General features: G+C 42.2%; 1 non-coding gene across 1 annotated transcript; it reads right to left on the bottom strand.

The window, feature by feature from the left end:
* Nucleotides 1-8,872: 8,872 nt before the first annotated feature.
* LOC145565730 (small nucleolar RNA R71) lies at nucleotides 8,873-8,978 on the bottom strand. Its single transcript, XR_014095111.1, has one exon. It is a non-coding gene; the product is annotated as a small nucleolar RNA R71 (small nucleolar RNA).
* Between the last annotated feature and the right edge of the window lie 7,394 nt (nucleotides 8,979-16,372).

Raw genomic sequence — 16,372 nt, 5'->3', positions numbered from 1 at the left:
TTGTCACGCTACCAGTGTTGGCCTCGCACCAAGCCCGCACATGCACAGCAAGCCATGCACGCAAATGCGAGCTGCTGCTACCTTGTGCGCGGCTGATGCATGCTAGCCATGTGCACCTAGCACCATTGCCTAGGTGTGGTGCACATGCTAATACCAATTTCCCCTAGCACTTGGTTTGCTCGGGGCATTCCGATGCTAGGGGTATTTTGGTAATTGTCGATTAATTAGTTTGATTTTACCGTCTCGTTTTTTTATTGATTCGACTCGACTTGTGACGCTCGGTTTCGACGCTGCTAGCTTAATTTCCGATGTCTAAATATTTAATACTCGAGCGACTCATTAATTCCTTCCGAATTAATTCATCGTGTCGAATCGTTAGTTGCTTGGGTGTGACCCGAAGGGTTCAGTCAAGATTAAGCTGTAATATTAATTATGGATTAATATTACTGATCGGAAGTGGCCTCCAACTAGGCATTCCAATCACTTGACCTCACGGAATAATTAGCATCTAATAATTCCGAACCCTCTATCAGAATAATACACTTTTTCGAAGGACACTATTCCTATCACTACATTCGGGCTATTGTGCCTCTCATATAGACGGCAGGTCCCTACCAGCTAAGGCCAGGTGGCAGGGCTACTTTTGGCCCACTCTCGAGGCAGACGCCATGGCAATGGTGAAGAAGTGTGATAAGTGTCAACGGCTTGGCAAGTTAATCCACCGTCCGGCCACTGATCTGACGGCCATTCATAGTCCAATTCCATTCGCCAAATGGGGCATGAATATCCTAGGACCATATACTCTTGTGTCAGGCGGACGGCGGTATATCTTAGTTGCTGTCGACTACTTCACCAAATGGGTAGAGGCAGAGGCAGTAAAAAACATCAAGACAAAGAATGTCATCTCCTTCATCTGGAAGAATATCATCACCCGGTTTGGGGTACCTATGTCTATGATTTTTGACAATGGTCCTCAATTTGAGACGCCTCAGCTTAAGAATTTATTGGGAGATCAAGGGATCTCACATTGTTTTGCATCAGTCGGCCGACCCAAGCAAACAGCCAAGTTGAAGCCTTCAACAAACAAATCTCATTCGGCATTAAGGAGAAAATTGAAAGAGCTGGCAGCCTATGGGCAGAGGAGTTAACTCATGTCCTATGGGCCATCAGAAAAACTGAAAAAGGGGCAACTAGTGAGACCCCATATCTCATGGTGTATGGTGCAAAGGCCATTTTGCCTATTGAGCATTGTGAACCGACCCTTCGAGTCATTCTATATGATGAAGAGGCAAACTAGGAGGCCATGCGGCTAGCACTGGACTCACTCCCAGAACACAAGGGCAATGTCGCCTTGAGTCATGAGATCTACCGTCTGAGAATGACGAGAGCCTACAACAGAAGAGTACACAAACGGTATGAGAAAGTAGGGGACTTTGTGTTAGGAAAGATGGAGGCAACCGGTAGGACCAATGCGCAAGGCAAGCTAACACCCAATTGGGAAGGCCCCTACCGGATCCGTGATGAAGTAAGAGGCGGTACCTACCGACTGGAAACACCAGATGGCAGGCACCTAGCCAGAACTTGGAATGTAGACAACTTAAAAAAGTACTAGTTCTGAGACTAGTAAATTTTTGTTAAATGAAAAGCCTATCAATGAAAAACTTGCTTTTTATTTTCTCTTATGTTGTCTATTTCGTTTATTGCAAACATCTCCCATTGAGAATACCGCATGTAAAACGCACAAGCAGCTACACTACATGCGAATACTTGAGCTAAAAATAAAAAAACTAAACAACTACAATATGAGGCCAATAGCCGGATAAAATGTCGTCTGTACAAACGTGTAGACGGACCGATTTCACATATTGGAGATAAGTTAATTTCAAAAACTTAATGAATGCGCATTCTTGAAAGGATGCCTAACGAGGCCTGAAGGCCAGATGATATTAATTAATAAACGTCTGCTCCAATATGAGTTTGACATCCGGCGACGCCCATCCGGGTGAATTCGTCGCAGAGAGCATTTACCACTTGGGTGGTACATTGCTATATAAACCTGAAATAAACGGCTCTACCGACTGTCTGGATTAAGATAAGCTCGCAGATGTTTGAATTAATCTAAATTGAAACCTAAAAAACTTAAATTATCAGCTGTTATATAACAAGCGGTAAACGGCTACTTTTTCGATTAGAAGCTTTGATACAAGTACCGATAAACCGTCTGCTGTAACTCTAGGACAATGTAGACAACTAAATTCTACTTAATAATTTTAAGCTAAGTCATAAAACTTAGAAGCTTAGAGTTTATTTCTAAACAACTTAGTGAGGCTAATGGGCGGATAATACTAGAACTTACTCGTCTGCTCAGTGGTCGACTATCTACTTGGTTTGGTGCAATCACCATAGTGATTGATTAACTTAGAAACCAATCATACCTTTTAAGTATAAATAATTTCTAAGTTAATCAATTCACCTTTGAAACCAAGCACACATCCCGCTAGGGGCAAAGACATCAGGTACAGTCACAATGACATAGTATACAATCACATAGTATACAACTTAAACACTTAGCTTAAATCTATGCATACCACCAAAAAATTCTAAAGCTTTAAAAAAAATTTAAGGCAAAAATGATTAATATGATAAAAAGCGGGCCACATAGCCGGATGATTCATTAATTAACCAGTCGTTCCTATGGACGACTGTAAAAGTTAACCAGTACAACCAGCTGAAATTCTTAAATTACCCAACCCCTTGGTCGGTAAAAAGACAAAGTTACTCGGCACACAGGCCAGAAGTGATAACATATGGCCATACGGCCGCAGAAATAACAGAAAAGCTTAAGTATTAGGAGAGAGGTTTTCAGCATTTGCAATCGCATTATCCTTGTTGCCCCCAAGCGGATGCTCATCATTTTCCTTATCCTCCTCCTCCTGATCTTCCCCAGAGGACGACTCCCTAGTAGAGTCGGATAACTCAACCCTGGCCTCAACTGCCGCCTCCTCCTGGGCTTGCTTTAAAAGTTGGGCATTGAATTCATCATTGGCCGCATCAAACTTGTCCTTCCAACTTTTGTAGTCGGAACCCTAATGAATGGATTCCCAGGTCATCTGCATGATGGTGTTATAATCCTCCATCATTTGTTTGACCAGGTCTTCCTTCTCTTGCTCAGCCCCAAGACTTGTATTTTTCCCAAGTTACACCTCCTTGTTCGATAGCCGGCTCTTCAGCTTGCGGACGGTTTCCTTAAGCCCATCAACCTTCATGTCCATCTCTTGGAGGGGCTCGAGCTTGGCCTTGAGATCCTTGACCTCATCTTGGAGCTTTGTTATCCGCCTCCTCGCTGCGTCCAAATCGGTCTTGACCTGTAGGTTGGCCGACGCCTAGGAATACATCATATCAAGTGTCAGAAGCTCGTTTTCAACAATCTCAAAATTTGTCGTATCTAGAGAGAAGGCAGCTCGAGCTTTCGCAGCCTTTACCTCTTTGGTCTTGTCAAGAATCGGCCTCTTAAGGCCGTTTACTCGCAGCATAGCCTGCATTCGGCCAAATGAAGAAAAGGTTAGAATCAAACGGCCACATACATTGTACAAGTTAGAAATATTTCAGAAGTGTTGTACCTCACAAAGAAGCGCCAAGATGGCGTCAAGGTTGAGGGAGCCGACTCCTTTAACGGATGCTTTGTCCTCAGGGTTAATCGCCCTCAGCATCGTCTTAGCCAGTTGCTGGACATCCGGCCTCTGGGGGAAATCTGCACATTCAACATTTTGTAAATAATGTTGTAAATCCGGCCGAAGGACCGATTTTCTTAAGAGTCGCTGGACGACTGTTGATTCAACATTACCCCACAAGGATATGGTAAAGGGTTAAAAACAGTAATACCTTCCGCCTCCTCCGCCAGAGATTTGCTCCCACCCACTGCTGAGCCGCCAGCAGTTTTGAGTGGCTTGAAGCCACTCTTCGACGCCTTATGGACATCCGGCTTGGTTGGTGATCTACCGGTTAGGGGGTGGGAGCCGTCATCTTCCTTTTTGCCAGGCTTGTGGGCAACGTGCTTTCTAGACTTGCTAGAAATACCCACGTCACCATCCGTCCTCTTCTAAAGTTTCGGGTCTTTCTGAGAGGAGGGGGATGGTTTGGAGGACCTGCCCTGCACAAAATTAAAGAATTAAAAAAGCAGGCGAAAAGTTTGAATCTACTTGTTCATCATAAGTACCCAAGTTTAAGCTCACCTTGGGCGTTCGTTCTGCACCCGGATCATCATTCTTCCATTTATAATGGACGAATGGTAATAAGTGGCTGAGTGAGCAGTCGATTTCTTAAAGGGCGACAGTTTCTCCATAGCTTTGTCTGCACAACAAGTCAATTGATTAGAAATTAAATAAAGTCAAGACTAATAGAATAATTGAATAAACATACGACTCGACTACCTCTCGACCTCTCAGAACTCATACCGCAAGCGGCCAAATAAATCCCATCAGATAGCCACTCGTGGCGGGGAATGTGGCTTTGGGGGTTTACTTCTTTCTCCCCTGTTCTTTCATTGGACCGAACAGTCACTGAGAAAAGACTTCGGTCAAAAATTTGCTCCTTCGCCTTCCTAGGGATAGGCGGCAGGGCAGCACCTCAAGAAAGCAAAGGAGGGTTTCGGTTCCACCAATTGTATTTTTTGTTCTGCAGACGGTCGGGGTAGGAGACGATGTAAAACTTTCTCCTCCAATCCTTCCACTTAGACTCTTTCCCAACTGCCATCATATAACCCTTATGGCTTGTAAGGGTGAACCATCTGGTTCCACTTGATTTTGGAGTCCGGCTGAGGTAGTGCATTTGGGCAAAGGCCTCGAAGCTTGGCTCTACCTCGAGAATCTCACAGGCGGCAACGAAGCCCATGATGTTGACCCAAGAGTTAGGGACAAGTTGCCAGATGCCCAGTTAGTACCCATCTAAAATCCTCTCCACAGCCGGATGGAGAGGAAAACGATGACCTATTTGGATGGTCGCCTCATAACAGACAAAACATTCGTCCTGGTAGCTGGACCCTTCTGGCCAGACTACTGTATCTTCAACATTTGGACGCTGAGGAGAAAGCCATGTCCCATGACATGCTTCGAGATAAACTCCCCAAATTTATCCACCAAGGCCTTCCTCCTGCCCTTAGGAACATGCTGGTAGTAGGAGGCGAACTCCATTCGGTGCGAGGAAGACGGCTCGGCCCAGCCCTCGCCCTTGTCAACTGACAGGGACTCCCTCGCTGTCTCCAGCCGAGAGCGCGCTTCGTCTGAGTTCATGGAGGCTCTTTCAGAGGTGGACAGCTCGGAATCGCCGTCAGAACTCTTGGACTTTGAGTCCGAATAAGGAGCCTAATGGCTAGGGCCAGTAGGGTCCTCCCTTAGCTCCTCTTACGAAAGCCAGATCAATCGACCCGAAATTTCTCTGTTCTATTTTATCCCCAAACTCCTCCAAAATCGAGGAGCTAGGGGTACTTGGAGTACCAGGCGAGCGGTCTGAAATTTCGCTTATAGGTGCCCTAAAGGAGCCGTTAGAGTTCTGAAGCTTGGCAGTCCTCTTTGTTCTGGCCATTGTGTCCTGCACAGACATAGAGTCAGTCGGACTTAGGGAAGTTTTCGAAGGGAATTCCAATAAGGAGCAGTCGGCACTCCTAGTTCTAGATTCATCCGTCCCCGGTGACTGGCTGATCGCTAACCTAAGCCGTGCCGTGCGCGTTTGGGAAACCATTTTCGAAAAAGAAAAAGTAAAGAAAACAAAGAAAAAGAGAGAAGAAATCAGGCGGTTACCTTGTAGCCGGTTAAAAAAAGACGCTTGGAAAGTCCTCGGTTGTTTGTAGAAACAGGCGGTCAAGTAACAAACGGTCAGGAAGATTCTCAAAAAAAGATAAACGCTCTCAAAAGTCAAAGATTCTCTCTCAAAGATTTTTTCACCAATGTGTGAAAATGAAGGGGGGGTTCAACTCTTATCTATAGAGGGGTAATAATCTAGGGTGAAAACCCTAATTTTTACTCCAGATAAGACAGTAAAAATCGAACCAATGCCTGCCTAACACATGTCACAAGCATCACGTGGCATGCCACGTCACCCCTTAGAGGGACAAATGTTTTGGGTATTTTACCCTACCACGTGGTCTACTCCAAGCCTGACACATGTCACCCTAGGAAAGCCTCAAAATGGAACAACCAGGGGAAGACACGTGGCGGGCAGATACCCCATCAAGAATTGGCGACCTTCAGGGCCCAATTCCCGAGGTCGCCGCAAAATGGCGCAGCCCAAATCCCTAGGTCATCAAACCCTAGGGCAAGGGCACACCTTTCTAGGACCCTATAAATAGGGAGATTCCCCCAATAATTAGGGCACCTTACAATCATTACATCATTTATTATTCTCGGAAACAGAGTTAAACACCTGATCTCGGAATCCAAGAAGATATTTACTTTCCGCACGTTTTTACTCCGAACGTATCCTAACTTGAGCGACGGAGGCAGAACTCCGACCAACCGTAGCTTCCGTATTTTTGCAAGTACAGGCGGCCTCGGACCAGTCTTGGTGTTGTAACTCTCCTGCAAGACACAAAAAACCCAGAAACATCATGCTTAAAGCATCATTAAAAATTATATGAACCATAATAAGATTCTCTTTCAATATTCCAAGCTAAATTAAACATTTAGTTTAATTAAACATGCTTCCAATCATACCAATAATAAAAGTGTGGTTCATATTCAACACTGATGAGCGTCGTTTATGGCGCTCAAAAGAATAAGATTTAGGTTCATTTTCTTTATTTTCTTTCATCATTTTCATATAATTCTCTTAGTTTTATTTGATTTTCCATTTTTATAATTCACTTTGGTTCTCGATTGGTTTTTACGAGTTTTTCATATTTTTAGTTGATAATTCATAATTTTAGTTTTAGTTTTACTTTGTTATGCTTTCTCTCTTTGTTTTATTTGTGTTCTGTTGGTGAATAATCAAGTCAATTTGCTCATTTTGGGACTGCATTGTTCGCTGGCATCATCTCGAGTGCACTGATGATGGGGATGCTCAGGAGCGCGGAGTTTGATCAAGCAAGCAAAGGAGCCAAGGCCTCGTGCACCACACAGGGGTGCGCGCACGTGGCACAGGGGTGTGTGCGGACCCAGCTATGCGCGCGAGGCTGGTCTGTGCGTGCGCACGGCCTGTGCGGCCCCCTTCGCTCGATTTTCCTATTTATAGCTTTTGACTTTCCTTTTTATGACGACTTAACTTTGTACTAGAGAGAGAATTTTTCCAGAAATAGTAGAGAGAGAAAGTAGAGAGAGAAGCTTAAGAGTTACTTGTTTGTACTAGAATTTGATCTTAGATTTCAATTTGATCTTGAAATTCCTTCTCCAATTCAATGAATGTTTGTAAGATTTCTTTCGTTTGATTTACTTTTAATGCAATTCCTTCTAGTTTCTTGAATTTTGATTGAGATTACATTTCTTGCTCTAGAATTTGTTGATTGATTGATTTTCTTTTGATTAAGCTTTAAATGAATATGAATTTGATTGAATTTGTTTAGTTTCTTCATTTCACCATGTTTAGTGAGTAGATCAGTTGCTAGGGAGAAGGGGAAGCATGCTTTATTGATGATTTTTGCTAGTTGATGATGCTAAATTGATTTGAATGTTGCAATTAAATTGGTTGACATAGTTGTGCATGTAATTAATTAGACTGGGAGTGATCAACCTACAAGATTAATCTAGATTGCATTTCAAATTTCAATGACATGAATCCTTGATTTGAGAATTTCTTTAATTGATTGAATTTAATTGTGATTTTCCTAGTTAGCCATTCATAGTGAACCCTATCTTGGCTTATAGGAGATAGCTTTTGGATTCCTTTGATTGCAACTATTGCTTATCCTTTGTAATGTTTGAATTGATTAAGTGATCCTTCAATTAGCATGATCATTGAGCTTGCTTGTGGAACCTATATCCCTAGTGTTTAGCATATTGAATTCTTCGATTTGTTAGCTTTTTGACATTTTAGTTACCAACCACTACCATTTATATTCTTCGATTTATCTTGACATAGGCTATAGCATCGTTCCTACTCATTCCTTTGGGTTTGATCCTTGACTTACCATATACTTGTATTAGGGTTGGTTGAGTTTTTACAAATTCAGTTTGGCTCTAGGGAGAGGTAGATAACGACCTACATTTTCCTCTAGTCAAAATTGGCGCCGTTGCCGGGGAGTGATATTGGTGCTTTATTATAGTTGTTGAGTCTATTTCACCTTTAATTGAAAATACAAAAAGATTTTCTTTTAGGCTACATTTGTAGCCGTGCTCTGACCATTTCTTTTGAGGTTTTGTGCATAGAGCACGTGGTCATTCACTAGTGCCATTTGATTCGGAAATTGAGAGAACTATTGCAAGGTTGAGGGGTGCTAGACGATCTTTGAGACCTAGAATTTCAAGTGAAGAAGAACCACAACAAGAAGAACAAGCAAGAATGGGAGAAAATCCGAGAGTGGCATTGAAAGAATTGGGGATTCCCGGTGCATATAGATTTGAGAGTGGGATTGCTCCACCTACAACACCGGAAAATGATTTTGAAATAAGACCGGCAATGATCACTTTGATAGAGAGGCGACAATTTAGTGGGGCCAAGCATGAAAGCCCACTAAACCATCTCAAGGAGTTCGAGAAATATTGCAATACTATCAAGGTGAACGGAATCTCCCAAGAATTCATCCGCCTCAAGCTCTTTCCCTTTTCTCTCATGGGGCGTGTATTGGAATTGCTAGACAAGGAGGTTAAGCCAAATTCTCTAAGGACATGGGACGAGGTTACCAAGGAATTTCTATCCCGTTTCTATCCTCAAAAGAAAACGGCGGAGGCTAGAGCTTTGATTCAAGGTTTCAAGCAAAAGCCAAGTGGGAGCCTCTATGAAGCATGGGAGAGATACAAAGATTATCAAAGAGAATGTCCTCATCACGGAATTCCAACCTATCAAATCATTCAAATCTTCTATGGAGTCCTTAGCCCTCAAGGAAAATCATGTTTAGATGGAGGAGCCAGAGGTCCTATCATGAACAAAACGGAAGAGGAAGTGGTGGACATAATTGAAGACGTAGTGAGGTATTATAGAGATTGGCAAGGTGGAGAAAGAGAGTTAACTAGCAAGAGTAGCTCTTCGGTGTACTCGGTTGATCATCTAAATGCAATCAACAATCTATCCTCACAAATGACAAACTTGGGGAAGGAGATGTCCGCTATCAAGGCAAAGTTGGAAAGTGCTACCTACCAAGTTTCAAGTCTTCCCTCCCAATCTAAGGGGAGAGGTACGTCTTCTAATTCTCAACCCCTTCCGTCTTCTAATAACATGCCTAGTGGATGCTTGTTTTGTGATGATTGTGAGTTGTATGATCATGATGTTTCTAGTTGCCCTCATGCATGTATGGATGTTTGTGATGATCAAGATGGAAATGTGAATGAGCATGTGAACTATGTGTCAAATAATCATGATTCTAGGTTTGAGAATCAAAGAGGTCAATGGAATAGGAATTACAACAATCATGGCAATTTTGACAACTATAACCAAGGTGGTGGTTATAGGAACCAAGGTTCTCGAGGTAACTATAACAATCAAGGTTATAGTAGCCAAAATCAAAACCAAAATTATGGTAGTTAAAACCAAGGTTATGGGAATCATAATCAAGGTAGTGGTAACCATAATCAAGGTTATGTTCAAAATCAAAATAGGGGTAATTGGAACAATCAAGGTAGAGGCAATTTTCAAAACAACGCTCAAAGAGGCCCTCCACCCGGATTTGCTCCAAAGGCCCAAAATGATAATTCCTATGTTCAATCCTTTTCTTCTTCACATAGAACAAATTTGGAAGAAATCATTGAAAATCAAACAAAGTTGTTGAACACTTACATGACCGTAAGTGATAAGAAACTTAATGAAATGATGACTCATAATAAGATGCTTGAAAACCAAATTTCTCAACTTGCTAATGCTTTGAAAGATCATGCTAGTCCTTCTTCTTTACCTTCCCAAGGCCTAGATCCCAAGAGACCGGTTAATGCTATTGTCACAAGGAGTGGTAAGATTCTTGAGGAGAGTTTGCCTAGGAAGAGTGAGACCAAAGAGGGCACAAAAGAGGTTTTGGTTGAAGATGAGAGAGATGGTGCATCTTTGAGTGAGGTTGAGATTGAGAAGCCTAGTGAGGTGAGAGTGGAGAAAGGTATTGTGAAACCCAAGCTTCCTTATCCAAAAAAATTCATGAGACACATGTTAGATGAACAATTTGGAAGATTCATTGACATGCTTAAGCAACTTCACCTTTCTCTACCATTTACCGAAGTTGTCACCCAAATGCCCAACTACGCAAAATTCCTCAAAGACATTTTGAGTGGTAGGAGGACATGTGATGGTGTAGAGACGGTGAACTTGATCGAGAATTGTAGTGCTATCATAATGAACAAGATGCCACCTAAGCTAAAAGACCCCAGAAACTTTTCCATCCCTTGTGACATTTATAAAATGCAAATTGAGAATGCCTTGTGTGACCTAGGAGCTAATGTTAGCCTCATGCCATACTCGGTGTACCAAAGACTTGATCTAGGGGAAATCTTACCTACTAACATCACTTTGCAATTGGCCTATAGGTCAATTAAGTTTCCTAAGGGTAAGGTAAAGGATGTTCCTTTGAGGGTTAGATAATTTGTTATTCCGGTTGATTTTGTTGTGCTTGAGATGGATGAAGATGCTAATATTCCTATCATTCTAGGGAGACCATTCGTTGCTACTTCGGGTGCTTTGATAGATGTGAAAAGTGCTAAAATTTCGCTCAAAGTAGGGGATGAGGTTATAGAATTTGACTTGAATGATAGCATGAAGTATCCAAGTTCTTATTTAGAAATTGTATGTTGATTGATTCTCTTGATCATGTTGTGTCTTCTATGCATGAGCAATTGCTCACTTCTAACGATGCTCTTGAGAATGTTTTGTTGAATAAGGAAAAGATAGGTACTCTTAACAAGGAGAAGGGTTTGTATGAAGATTTGCTCAATGGAAGCTTTGAGGATGTTGAAGAGCAAATGTGTTTGAGCATTTCTAGCCAAGAAGCGTTGCAAGTGGCAACATCGAAGGAAGGTAAAGGTGCTCCAATGGTTGAGCTCAAACCTCTTCCATCACACCTTAGGTATGAATTTTTGGGACCCAACTCCACTTTTCCCTTGATTGTTAGCTCTTCTTTGAGTGAGCATCAAGCTCAAAAGTTGTGTGGTGTTTTGAAAAAACACCAAAGTGCTTTGGGTTATACCATTGATGACGTCAAAGGTATAAGCCCCGCTTTATGTACACATCACATAACTCTTGAGGAGGGTGCTTTACCTTTTATTGAGAGGCAACGAAAGCTACACCCCCAAATGGGAGAGGTAGTGGAAAAGGAGATCACCAAACTTTTGGATTCGGGAATCACATTCCCCATTTCTAGTTCTAGGTGGGTCTCTCTCTTTCACGTTGTCCAAAGAAGGGGGGTATGACTGTCGTTGAGAATGAGAAAGGTGAGCTCATTCCGACGAGGACGGTCACGGGATGGAGGATGTGTATAGATTATAGACGTCTAAACACATCTACAAAGAAAGATCATTTCCCCCTTCCTTTTATTGATCAAATGCTTGAAAGACTAACAAGGCACAAGTTCTATTGTTTTCATGATGGTTATTCGGGAGTTTTCCAAATCCCTATCCACCCGGATGACCAAGAGAAAACAACCTTCACTTGTCCATATGGTACATTTGCTTATAAGTGAATGCCCTTCGGCCCTTGCAATGCTCCCGCGACATTTCAAAGATGCATGATGAATATATTTGGAGATATGTTGGAAGAGGAGATGGAGGTTTTTATGGACAACTTCTCCGTAGGAGGTGTTTCATTTGAGGCATGCCTTGAAAACCTTGAAAAATGTCTTGCAAGGTGTGAGAAGGTGAACTTGGTCTTGAATTGGGAGAAATGTCACTTCATGGTGGAGGAAGGCATAGTCCTTGGCCACAAGATCTCTCACAAGGGGATAGAGGTGGGTAAAGCTAAAATTGAAGTCATTGAAAAGCTTCCACCTCCGGTGAATGTAAAGGGAGTGAGATCTTTCTTAGGGCATACCGGGTTTTATAGAAGATTCATCAAGGATTTCTCGCTCATTGCAAAGCCCCTCAATGATCTTCTTCAAAAAGATGTCGAGTTTGTGTTTGATGATAAGTGTTTGGAGGCATTCAATAAGTTGAAGAAAGCTTTAATCTCTACTCCTATTGTTCAAGCTCCAAGATGGGATTTACCATTTGAGTTGATGTGTGATGCAAGTGATTCGGCAATAGGATGTGTCTTGGGTCAAAGAGTGGACAAGAAACTTCATGTGATCTATTATATGTCCAAGACTCTAAATGGAGCTCAACGGAATTACACTGCAATGGAAAAGGAATTCTTGGCTATAGTTCATGCTTTTGAGAAGTTCCGTTGTTATCTATTGGGTTCCAAAACCATTGTCTTCACGGATCATGTGGCTCTCAAGTTTTTTTTTGCCAAGAAAGAGTCCAAGCCAAGGTTGATTCGGTGGGTTCTTGAGCTCCAAACCTTTGACATTGAGATTAGGGATAAAAGAGGAGCGGAAAATGTTGTGGCGGATCATCTTTCTCGTTTAGAAGATTCTCAAACTCATGATGATGGTTCTCCAATTGAGGATAGGATGCTTGATGATTTCTTATATGCTATTGAAGCAAAGGAGTTCCCATGGTTTGCCGATTTAGTGAACTTTCTTGCATGTGGGGAGTTCCTCCTTCCTTTTCTAAGAACCAATGAAAGAGGCTCAAGAGATAGGCAAGGCATTATGTGTGGGATGATCCCATCTTATACAAGCGGGGGGTCGATGGCTTAGTTAGACATTGTGTGCCAAACGAAGAGGTGCCTAGTGTTTTGAAAATGTGTCATTCGGATCCAAGCGGGGGCCATATGGGTGTCTCTAAGACCGCCACTAAGGTCCTTCAATGCGATTTATGGTGGCCATATCTCTTTAAGGACTCATGGGGCTTTGTCAAGACATGTGACCGATGTCAAAGAGTTGGGAACATCTCCAAGAGAAATGAAATGCCTCAACAACCCATACTTGAGTTGGAAGTGTTTGATGTGTGGGGTATTGATTTTATGGGGCCATTTCCCTCATCTTTCGGAAATCAATATATTCTTGTGGCGGTTGGTTACGTGTCTAAGTGGGTTGAGGCCATTGCCTCCCCAACTAATGACCACAAGGTGGTTATGAAGTTGTTTAAGAAGATAATCTTTCCAAGATTTGGGGTACCAAAGGCGGTGATAAGCTACAACGGTTCTCATTTTATCCACCATGCCTTCCAAAAGATGTTGAGGAAGCATGGAGTCCATCAAAGATTCGGCCTCCCATATCATCCTCAATCGAGCGGTCAAGTGGAAGTCTCTAATCGTCAAATCAAACTTATCCTTGAAAAGACGGTTGCAAGAAATCGAAAGGATTGGTCGGATAAGTTGGATGATGCTCTTTGGGCCTATCGAACGGCTTTTAAGACCCCTATAGGTACCACTCCATACCGCCTAGTCTATGGCAAGTCATGCCATCTCCCAGTTGAAATTGAACACCGTGCTTTGTGGGCAATCAAGAAGATAAATTTTGACTTGGCAATGCGGGGGAGAAAAGGTGGTTGGATCTTCATGAGCTAGAGGAGCTTCAGTTTGATGCTTATGATTGTGCTAGGTGTACAAAGCTCATTCCAAGGAAACGCATGACAAGCTTATTGAGAAGAAAGATTTTTGTGTTGGCGATAAGGTTCTTCTCTACAATTCAAAAATGAAGTTGTTTCCCGGAAAGCTCATGTTAAGATGGAGCGGTCCCTATTTGGTCAAGAATGTTTTTCCAAGTGGTGTTGTAGAGGTCTCAATGATGGATTCTTCTTGTCCATTTAAGGTCAATGGCCATCGTCTCAAGAAGTATTTCGACGGTGCTTTTGTTGGCCTTGTTCACTCATTGCTTTCCCGACAACCACCTTAACTGGTGGAGGACGTCGAGCTATAACGTTAAACAAGCGCTACCCGGGAGGCAACCTTGTTTTCTAACCTTTTTCCTTTGATTTCACGATTTTCTATACTTCTTTTATCCTTGAGAATTTTTCCTATTCCTCTTTTTTTTTTCTTAATTTTAGGTACCATGAGATTGGATCGAAGAAAATTTCCAACAATTTTGGTGTTATTTCAAGCTTTCTCGAGGTTTGGTTAAGTTTAGGTGGAAAGCTTGTTGGGGTTTTATGCTCTCATATTTGCATTTTTATTGATTTTCTACTCTTTTTCGAATGCGCTTTCAAATATCTAATTATGCAAACACGAGAGTAAATTCATGGCCGAAATATTCTTGCTTGGTGCACGCGCACCAAAGATCGCGCGCGCGCACCAAAGGTGTCAGAAATTTTTCGCTAACTTTAACAAAAAATTGACGGTTTTTTAACCATCCCCGTACCCCCTTGGTGCGCACGCACCCCATCCCTGCGCGCGCGCACCACACGGTTCAGAGTTTGGCCTGATTTTTTGAACCAAACCAGCCCCTACCTGGTGCGCACGCACCTCCTGGCTACACGCACGCACCAGGTAGGCAGAGATTTTTAGCCAAGCATCGCAGCCCCAAGCAAGAATCAGATCCCCCCCGCTGTCGCCTGCGCACACGCACCGTCGCCAGCTACCAGTGCGTTCAGCACCCCCTTATCACCCCCAAAACGCACCAACCTTATTTCTCCTTTCTCTCTCCCCGACTTTTGCCCAATTTTCCCAACTTCATTCTCTCATCAAACCCTGTTATTTTTCTTACAAAATCATATCAATTTCACCTCTTTTATTTCATTCTAAGATCAAATTACATTAAACTCATCTCATTTTCGAATTTTACTAAAAATTCCAGATTTTCGAACCCAAATTTCGAAAATTTTGGGGTTTTTTCAAAATTTTGAGGATTTGTGTTGAGGTTTGGAACTTGTCTTTGGGTGTTCTATTTGTTCTTAAATCTTCATTTTGTGCAATTTGCAAGTAATTCAAGGCTTCATTGAGGTATAATTTCTAATTTTCTAGTCATCTTCTTCCTCATTGTTCAAGCTTGAAACCTTGTTTTTGCTTTCATGGTAGAACTCCATTGTTGGTTCTTTTAACTTGTAATTTGTGTTGAATGATATCATTGAGTGTTAAATTGAAGCTTTTTCACGATGAATTTGTATAATTTGCTTGTTTCCTTGATTCACCATTGTTGGTCATTTTCTCTCTCATGGGTATTCTTTATTATGGTTTTATTGCTTTGATAATTCAATGTTTGAGATTATTTTGCTCAATTTGATTCATAATTTGGTCTCTTATGTTCATTTTTTCCTTTAATTCATGCTTACTTGCTTCAAATTCATGATTCTGTATTAATGGCATTGTTCATATGTAGCCATCTCTTGTTTCTATTTTGAGATATTGCATGTGTGCTTGATTCTTGAGCAATTACTTATGCTTATTATTGAAATATGACAAATGTAAGATTTGCTCATGAGTTGTTTTCCTTCTTGTAGATGGCTCCAATCCGTCACAAGAAGTGGGCAAGATCAAGTTCAAGCAAACCTAGGCATGTTGTTCCACCTCCACCCGAGGTAGAAGAGACATTCGGCATTGAATTTTCTAAAGAATCGCATTGGGATCGTTTCAAGCGTCTATCCAAGAGAAAGCTAAGACCAACAAGATTCTACGATCAAGCAACAACCAAGTTTCTCGGCATAGATGAGGACGTTCGGCTTCTTGCAAAGGGCCTTGATCTTTTAGAGTTCTTGGATTTGAGCGCCCCTACTTATGCTAGGGTGACCTATGAATTTCTTTCTTCTCTTGAAGTAGTCCGAGAATCGAGTGACGATTCCTCAAGGATTTTGACTTTCCAACTTTTCAATCATGATCACTCATTCACGGATTCTCAACTATGTTCATACTTCAAGTTTCCATGGGCCGCGGGCGCGGAACATTGTATCTATCCGGCGCATGGTAGAATGGCAGATGACCATGGATATAATGAGCAACGTTGGTGGAGAAGTATCTCGGAGGAAGGGAAGTATGAGACTCAAAATTCCAAGACCGCCTCCATGATTCATCCAGCTATGCGGTATTTCAACCGTCTCCTCACTTACGCTCTTTGCTCCAAGAACTCTTTGGGAGCTACCTCTCGAGAGGAGCTTTGTTGGTTGTGGATAGCCGACCAAAATGACTTTGAGATTGAGCTAGTGGATTTCACGGAGCACTTGATCAATCGATTCTTGGATATCCTTTATGGAGTTAGCCTATCGGGGAGCATCCAGTTGGG

The sequence above is a fragment of the Chenopodium album genome, chromosome 10 (genome assembly GCF_948465745.1).
Source record: "Chenopodium album chromosome 10, dcCheAlbu1.1, whole genome shotgun sequence".
NCBI classification, from domain to species: Eukaryota; Viridiplantae; Streptophyta; class Magnoliopsida; order Caryophyllales; family Amaranthaceae; genus Chenopodium; species Chenopodium album.
This window is presented reverse-complemented; position numbering and strand designations above follow the sequence as displayed.